Source organism: Gossypium raimondii, chromosome 5 (assembly GCF_025698545.1).
Source record: "Gossypium raimondii isolate GPD5lz chromosome 5, ASM2569854v1, whole genome shotgun sequence".
NCBI lineage: Eukaryota > Viridiplantae > Streptophyta > Magnoliopsida > Malvales > Malvaceae > Gossypium > Gossypium raimondii.
In genome coordinates this window covers 50,880,543-50,888,606 of record NC_068569.1, presented here as the reverse complement: position 1 = coordinate 50,888,606, position 8,064 = coordinate 50,880,543, and the positions used below count along the sequence as shown (strand labels likewise).

Genomic DNA, 8,064 nt, shown 5'->3' with positions numbered 1-8,064 from the left:
CTGGGGGAGAGATAGAAAAGGTTAAGAAAATGGTGCAAGAGGTCGAGAGAACAACACTAAGGGTTGGAAGAGAGGTACAATAGGTAGAAGCAGACAACTGGGTTAGAGTTTGGCTTAAAGGAAGCTCAAGGGCGATGGGGTTAATGGGGGTCATTGGAGCTGTTGAGTTTGCTTAGTTAAATAAGACTAAGGGTGGGTTTGGATGAGTGATTGGGTGCGGTGCGGTGCGTTTAGTTTACTTTTTGTCTCACGCTACAGTATCGCTACAGTATTTAATCTTACCGCCACCGCTATTTTTACACTAACCGCAGGTAAACGCACCGCCCATCCAAACTCACCGTAAGTCTGCTTGGCGATGGGGTTAATGGGGGTAATTGGACCTGCTGAGTTTGCTAAGTTAAATAAGACTAAGTCTGCTTCTGTGGCGTGGGCCTTCGCTAGTGGCCTTACGAGAGGAACGTCAGTATATGCGCCTGGACTATTATGAGTTAAATGGTTGTTAATAATCAAGGATGTGTGGAAAAAGGAAATAAGGCAATATGTGCAAAGAAAAGTAAGTATTCACAAGAATGATGAAATGTCTAAAACTCGCCAAAGTAGTGGATTGGTTGCAAACTCAACCAGGTAATGATCACTAAACGATAAATCTACCAATACAGAAATATGGAATTCGGATCGATTTAAACTCGAAACTCAAATTACTTATTCTAGTTGACTCGAAAAAATTGAATAACTCGATTCGATGAACTCGAAATTTGATTTTTACTTTTTATTTGTTTTAATCAAATCAAATTTTGCTCGCTCTTAGATGCATCGACAAAATATAAATTATAAAAATAGAGTATTTTATAGATTTAAGTTTTAATTGTATTGTAATCTTAGTATATTTTTTCAACTTAGTCTAAAATTTTAAATTTAAATTTTATTAAAGTTAGTCTAAAAATCTTTTGAAGTTAATACCATTTAAAAGTAAATAGTAATTTTATTACATTTAAAAGGCAGATTTATAAGTTAATAATAATCGAAGATTGCATTTAAAAATAAAGTTTAATTTTTTTATTAAATATTATTCACATTAAAAAAATAAAATAAAAAAACCCAAATTACGCTCCCAACCCTTTCCCTAAACACCACTTCGCAACCCAAAATTTACACTTCTTCTGCGACTGCCGCTGCCATTTCTGCTTTCAAGATATGGGTAAGCTTCCTTCTTCTTTTATTCTTCGTTCCGTTGTTAATGCTGGAAGCCATCTTTCTAATTTCCACTCTTTTTCTTCTTCTTCGAACACCATTGCGACCCACATCGAATGCCTAAGTAAGAAACTCATGTCCATGCCTGTTAGAGGAAAGGGAAAAAGAGACCACCGCTTCGATATTGTTGATCATGCTTTGATTTTGTTCAATAATTTGATTGAAAAGTACCCAAAGCCTTCAATTGTGGAATTCAATAAATTATTAGGAGCCATTGTTAAGACGAAACATTATGCCATTGTTGTTTCTAAGTATAGACAGATCGAATTATTGGGAATAATGTTTATTCTATAAACATCTTGATTAATTGCTTTTGTCAATTAGGTCGAATTGATTTTGGGTTTTCTGTTTTGGGGAAAATGCTGAAGTTAGGTGTTGAACCTAGTGCTGTAACTTTTTCAACTTTGATTAATGGGCTTTGTAATCAAAGTAAGATTTCTGAGGCCGTTTGTATGTTCGATGAAATGACTGAAAGAGGGTATCAACCTAATTTGATTGCTTACAATATAGTACTTAAGGGGTTGTGTAAGACCGGTAATACTGGTAGAGCTGTTATGTTTCTAAGGTTGATGGAAAGCAGAGGTTATGAACCCGATATTGTAGCATATAATACCATCCTTGACTGTCTTTGTAAGAACGGGTTGTTGAAGGAGGCTCTCGATCTCTTCTCCGAAGTGAAGGTTAAAGGCATTAGACCAGATATCTCTACTTACACTTGCTTAATTCATGGTATGTGTAATTCTGGCCAGCAGGAGGAGGCAACAAGGCTCTTGAATGAAATGGTGGATAACAATATTTCACTTCATATTGTCATGTATAATACATTGGTTGATGTTCTTTGCAAGGAAGGAACGATTTCTAAAGCTGTAGAGACCGTTGACATGATGAGAAAGCAAGGCATTGAGCCCGATGTTGTCACGTATAGTACATTGGTTGATGCACTTTGCAAGGAAGGAATGATTTCTAAAGCTGTAGAGACCGTTGACATGATGAGAAAGCAAGGCATTGAGCCTAATGTTGTCACATATAGTACATTGGTTGATGCGCATTGCAAGGAAGGGATGGTCTCTGAAGCTGAGGATATTGTTGACGCAATGATAAAGCGAGGCATTGAGCCTAATGTTGTTACCTATAATACATTAGTTAATGGTCATTGCTTGCAGAACAAAATGGATAAAGCTAGAAGAGTTTTCAACTTGATGATTGAGAAGGGTTCTGCACCTGATATAGTTACTTACAACACCATGATCAATGGATATTGCAAAGCTAAGAGGTTAGACAAAGCAATGGAACTCTTTCATGAAATATCTCGAAAGGGACCAATCCCAAATATTTTAACATACAACACTCTCTTGCAAAGTATGTTTCAGTTAGGGAGAGTTTCAACTGCATGTGAACTGTTTAGAAAGATGCTTGCTTCTGGACAAGTTCCAGATTTAGTGACTTGTTCGATTTTGCTGAATGGTTTAGGCAAAACAGGTCATATGGAGGAGGCATTGAAACTTTTTCAAGCAATGCGAAACAGTGGGTTGGAACTTGATATTGTCCCATATAATATCCTAATTGATGGGTTGTGCAAAGCTGGGCATCTCGAATTTGCCATAGGAATTATTTCATCAACTCTCAGACAATGGTTTAAAACCGAATGTTGTCACACATTGTATAATGATTAATGGGCTGTGTAAAGAGGGATTGCCAGATGAAGCATACAGGTTGTTTGGGAGCATGGGAGATAATGACTGTTTGCCTAATAGCTGCTGTTATAATGTAATGATTCGGGGTTTCCTTCGCAACAGCTATACCTCAAAGGCAACACAACTTCTTACGGAAATGGTTGGTAAGGGCTTTTCTGCAGATATATTCACTGCCACCTTATTTATGGAGCTTATCATATACTCTAATAAATCAATCTTGCTCTGAAATGTTTCACAAATTGTGTAAAGACCATAACTTGCAAATGTGAATCAGTTTGTACATAACCATTGTACAGTGATAAAAGATTGTGGAAACTAGAATGAGTTTTAGTGTCTATTTTCAATATTGATGATTTTGTTCTGACTTTGTGTTGCAAGTGAGAATCTTGTTGGTGGTAATGGTAAGAACTTAGGGGAAAACCAGTTTCTGTAGCAATGACAATAGCATCCGTATAATTTTCGGCTGCTCAGAACTTTTAACTCCAAGTGTGGAATTCAATCAAATTTGGGGTTTCTTTGTTTGATTGAAAACATTTTCTGGAAAATGATTTCCGGAAAATAGTATGCTTTTCGGAGAAATGTAATATTTTCCTAATGATTTTATGTAAAACATTTTACAGTATTTAATAAATTTTCTTGAACTCATTTTTTGGAAATTGTTTCAAGTGAAACAGACACAAGATAAATATTTTCATAACAGAAAAAAAATTTCTTTTCATTATTTAATTACCAAAACTATCGTAAAATAAAGTATTTATCTTTAATCAAACTTAGTTAATTATTTTTATAGAATTATTGGTTATGATTATTGCAACTGCAGCACACCTTAAAATGGCAGCACTGACGTTGAAATAGGCACAAAATCGCTTGATTTGGTGAATCTTCTTCGATGAAATAACAATGAAACTATCATCTCAATTAAACTCAACGATGCTCATCACCAATCTACAAAAAAAACATTTGAGATTGAAAGCACCCTAATTTTGCTAACGAATCTGCCATATCATTAGCATCTCTCCCAATTTTTCTAAACAGTACCTCATGAATGGACATCTTAATCTCATCAATGCTTGCAAAAATGTGCCAATATTTCAAAGGCCTAGATTTCTCATTGATACATCAAGTAAGCGCGACTATGGAGTCGGAGTCAACCATAAGCTTTTAGTCTTTAAGCCACTGGGAGTCTTAGAAGAAATGAAGAGCTAACTTAATCGCCATAATTTTAGTGAAATTAGAATCTTGGACGCCTTAGGGACCTAAAACATAGCAATGACATGACCCTTTGAATTTCTAAAATCCACTCCACATCCCGTCGGGCCAAATTTACCTAATGTTGAACCATCATCGTTAAACTTTAACCAGCCTTCATTTGAAGGTTCTCAACGCGTCACACTCTTAGTATGATGGCTACAGATACTCCTTTCACAATCTCGCGGACACCCCTTCCTCCTACATTGACTCAACAAAATTCATACATTCTGGCAAGACTTTTATCCAATGCAAAGATCTTAATTCAACCAGAAAAAAAAATGTACTCCAAATTAAAATCATTTCCTCTAAACATGGAATCATTTCTTGCACTCTAGATGGTCCACAAGGCAACCATAATAGACATCAACCACCAATTAAACAGAGGTTTAGACACCAAACTTATTAAAGCATAACGAAAGAAATGATAAAATATCTCAGAATTTGTTAACTCGGGCACATTTCAGAAAAATGTGACTACCATCCTTAGATTCCACTTTGCACCGATGACAAACAACATGCTCATCCAAGATCGAAATGCCTCTATCCTTAGAGCTGATTTTGCTAACCAATCAATACCATCATTGAACACCATGTAAAATTTATATTATTTTGTTCTACTAAATTCAAAATTACAACTATAGGTTGAACAAAATTATAGTCGTTGCAGGGGATTTAGCCTGGACTGGTAATCCCGACAATACTTTGTGAGTTTATATTACAGGGGATTTAGCCTGGACTGGTAATCCCGCTGTAAGGATGAGGTTCGCGGGAGTGTGCTCTCTGAAATGGAAATGTGCGCACATGAATATGAATTGACGGACCGGATTTGTACACTTAGGTGTATCCCTGAATATCCATCGAAATTCCAAGTAGTTCAACGGGATAAATATGGAAAAATAACAAGGAAATGGAAATCATGGAATTGATGAGCTCATCAATCATTTATCTTTGTAATGAATTTGTATGAGGTTGAGTTTGTATGTGATAGGTGTATGTTTATGTGAATTGGATGTGTGCTTGTGTTATTAAATGATGGATGTATAAGTATGGTAAGTATAATTCCTGTTGCATGAACTTACTAAGCACAAAGTGCTTACCCTGTTTCTTTTTCCCCTGTTTGTAGAGTTAAGAGCTCGGAGGTCGGATTTGGTCGGAGACACATCACACTATCAATCTCGAGATCTCGGTACATAAAGGAACTTTATTTTGGAAATCAATGGCATGTATAAGCTAGTAAATTAGATGTTAATGTGAAATGAATGTATGGTTAGCCATTGGTATGGCTAACAAATTTTGGTTTTGGTATGTGATGAAATTATCTTATGAAAATGATAAATCTATCTTGAAAAAAAAAATTCGGTAAAATCTGGTAATGCCTCATACTCTATTTCGGCGACGAATACGGGTAGGGGTATTACATAAGCGCTGTCATTGCAATCTGAACAACAGTCCGATATCAGAAATTTGCAGTATGTTCAAGAATGATGCAGTGAAAACTCTATCGGAGTAGTGCCTCTCTCTTTAAGTTCATCATTGAAATTGAAATTCTTTCTCTCCGGGTATTGGCTGAGCAAGTTGGATGAAACAGAATAGATCCAATCGCAATGTGATCAATTGAACTTGATAGAAGGAGGAAGACTAAAAGCTATTCATCAGGGTCAGATGTACCAAGAAATGAATGATGCGAGGCTATAGCAAAAGGTTTGTCCCAGAGAATTCCATGATGGCAACCTAATGCTGAAGAAGATCCTCACTCTACAAAAAATATAACGGATGCCAAATTGGGAAAAACATTATGTTATAGAGAAGGTCTTTTCCAAAGGAGCTTTAATTTTGAGCGAGATGGATAATAAACCTGCAAAGTCCTGTAAACTCAGGTTCAGTCAGGAAATACTCCGCTTAAAGAATGAGATGACCAAGGTGAAAACCCACAAAAGGTGCTTTGAGTCCAAAAAAATAAAAATCAAAAAAGAGAAAAAGAGAAAAATGGAGAGGCCAAGGTCAAAACCCGTAAAGGGCACCTTGAGACCAAAGGGGATTTGAGTTGAAAACCCAAAAAGGGCGGCTCAAATATTGATCAGAATGGGGCATGAGGAAATCAGAGCAGCTCAAATACTGATCAGCATGGGGCATGCAGTGGTCTTGCTATACCTGAATCAATAGGAAAGGGTAAGCGACATCTTGGGGCATCGACAAAGTACTATAGATCTCCTAAACACATGTTAAACTCAGAATGATCTTCAGAAGGTCTGTACAGAGAAGTTCAAGCTGCGATATTTGGGGCACCTAATCCTTATATTATTTTTTTTGTTATTCTTGGAACACTTCATTCATTTCCAAGATATGCATTCTTAAATCAATTTCTTTGTTATCCATCTTTATTATCTTTAACAACTTATTCATTTTGAGTTATGCTCAGAACCAACTCAATTCTTATCCATGATCTTTTTTGCAAGCATGTTGCATTAGAATAATGATTAATGGACTAATAAAACTTTCACAAGGGAAGTTTTGCATATTACTCTAGAAGTCTCTGAATAATATAGGAACCTTAAACAGGACTATTGTTTAGAACGCACCAGGTTGGAAATCTGATAAAGAAGAGTCTAAATTAAAGACTATCCCTTTGAATTTTCTTGTCTAAATTGAATAAAATGGCAAGATGTCATGATGGTGACAAAGCTTCAATGAACAAGCAAGCAATGATCACCGTATAATGAGAAGAAATTGTTCTTGGATAAGAAAATTCTTCATTTGTGCATGAGCATTTGGCAGGACACCCTGGGAATGGTGTGAGAGACCAAAAGTTTCACATCCTGTATCCTTGAATTGTGATAGCAGAGGATTGAGAAAAGGCCGAATCTTTTTATTCTTGGGTTACAACAGGAGAAAGATGATACATATTTTGTATCCCAGTGGATCAAACTTGGAGGTTTACAGTGGGGGCAATCTGACTAAGTGTTTCTTTGGAGACGCCAGCTGAGCAAGAAGGTGTTATAACACATTAGTGATGAAACCTTAATAAACTTGGAGTAATAATAACCCAAGCGCTAAAATATCATTTTCATGACATTCTGCATTCATTCAAATGTCATTCATACATGCCTAGTTAGGAGCATTTGATTCATTCTGATCATGACATCCTAATCACTAGGCATAATTAGGTTCATAAAGTTTATTATACAAGTCATGTTCCCCAGAGAACAGATCAGTGATGATAACAGATCTTGCCTTTCTGTATCGACAGTGAAGTAGATCGAAGACACCAACCTCGCCTCCCTCGGAGACAGTGGAGCAGGTTGAAGATAGCAGATCTTGCCTTCCTGCATAGACAGCGGAGCAGATCAAAGATGGTGAATTTTACCTCCATGTGGTTACAGTGGAGTACATTGAAGCCAGTAATTCTACTTCCCTGGGCAGCAGTGGAATAGATTAAAGATTTCAGATCTTGTCTCCCCAAGCAGTAGTGGAGTAGATCAAAGATGGTGAATTTTACCTCAATGTGGTTACAGTGGAGTACATTGAAGCCAGTAATTCTACTTCCCTAGGCAGCAGCGGAATAGATTGAAGATTTCAGATCTTGCCTTCCTACATAAATAGTGAAGCAGATCGAAGATGGTAGATTTTACCTCCCTGAGGTTGCAGTGGAGTACATTGAAGCCAGTAATTCTATCTCCTTGGGCAACAGTGGAATAGATTGAAGATTACAGATTTTATCTCCCTAAGCAGTAGTGGAGCAGATCGAAGATGGTAGATTTTACCTCCCTGAGGTTGCAGTGGAGTACATTGAAGCCAGTAATTCTATCTCCCTGGGCAACAGTGGAATAGATTGAAGATTACAGATTTTATCTCCCTAAGCAGTAGTGGG

General features: G+C 36.7%; 1 pseudogene; it reads left to right on the top strand.

The window, feature by feature from the left end:
• Positions 1 to 1,071: 1,071 nt before the first annotated feature.
• LOC128040965 (pentatricopeptide repeat-containing protein At1g63080, mitochondrial-like) lies at positions 1,072 to 3,306 on the top strand (annotated as a pseudogene).
• The last annotated feature ends 4,758 nt before the right edge of the window (positions 3,307 to 8,064 follow it).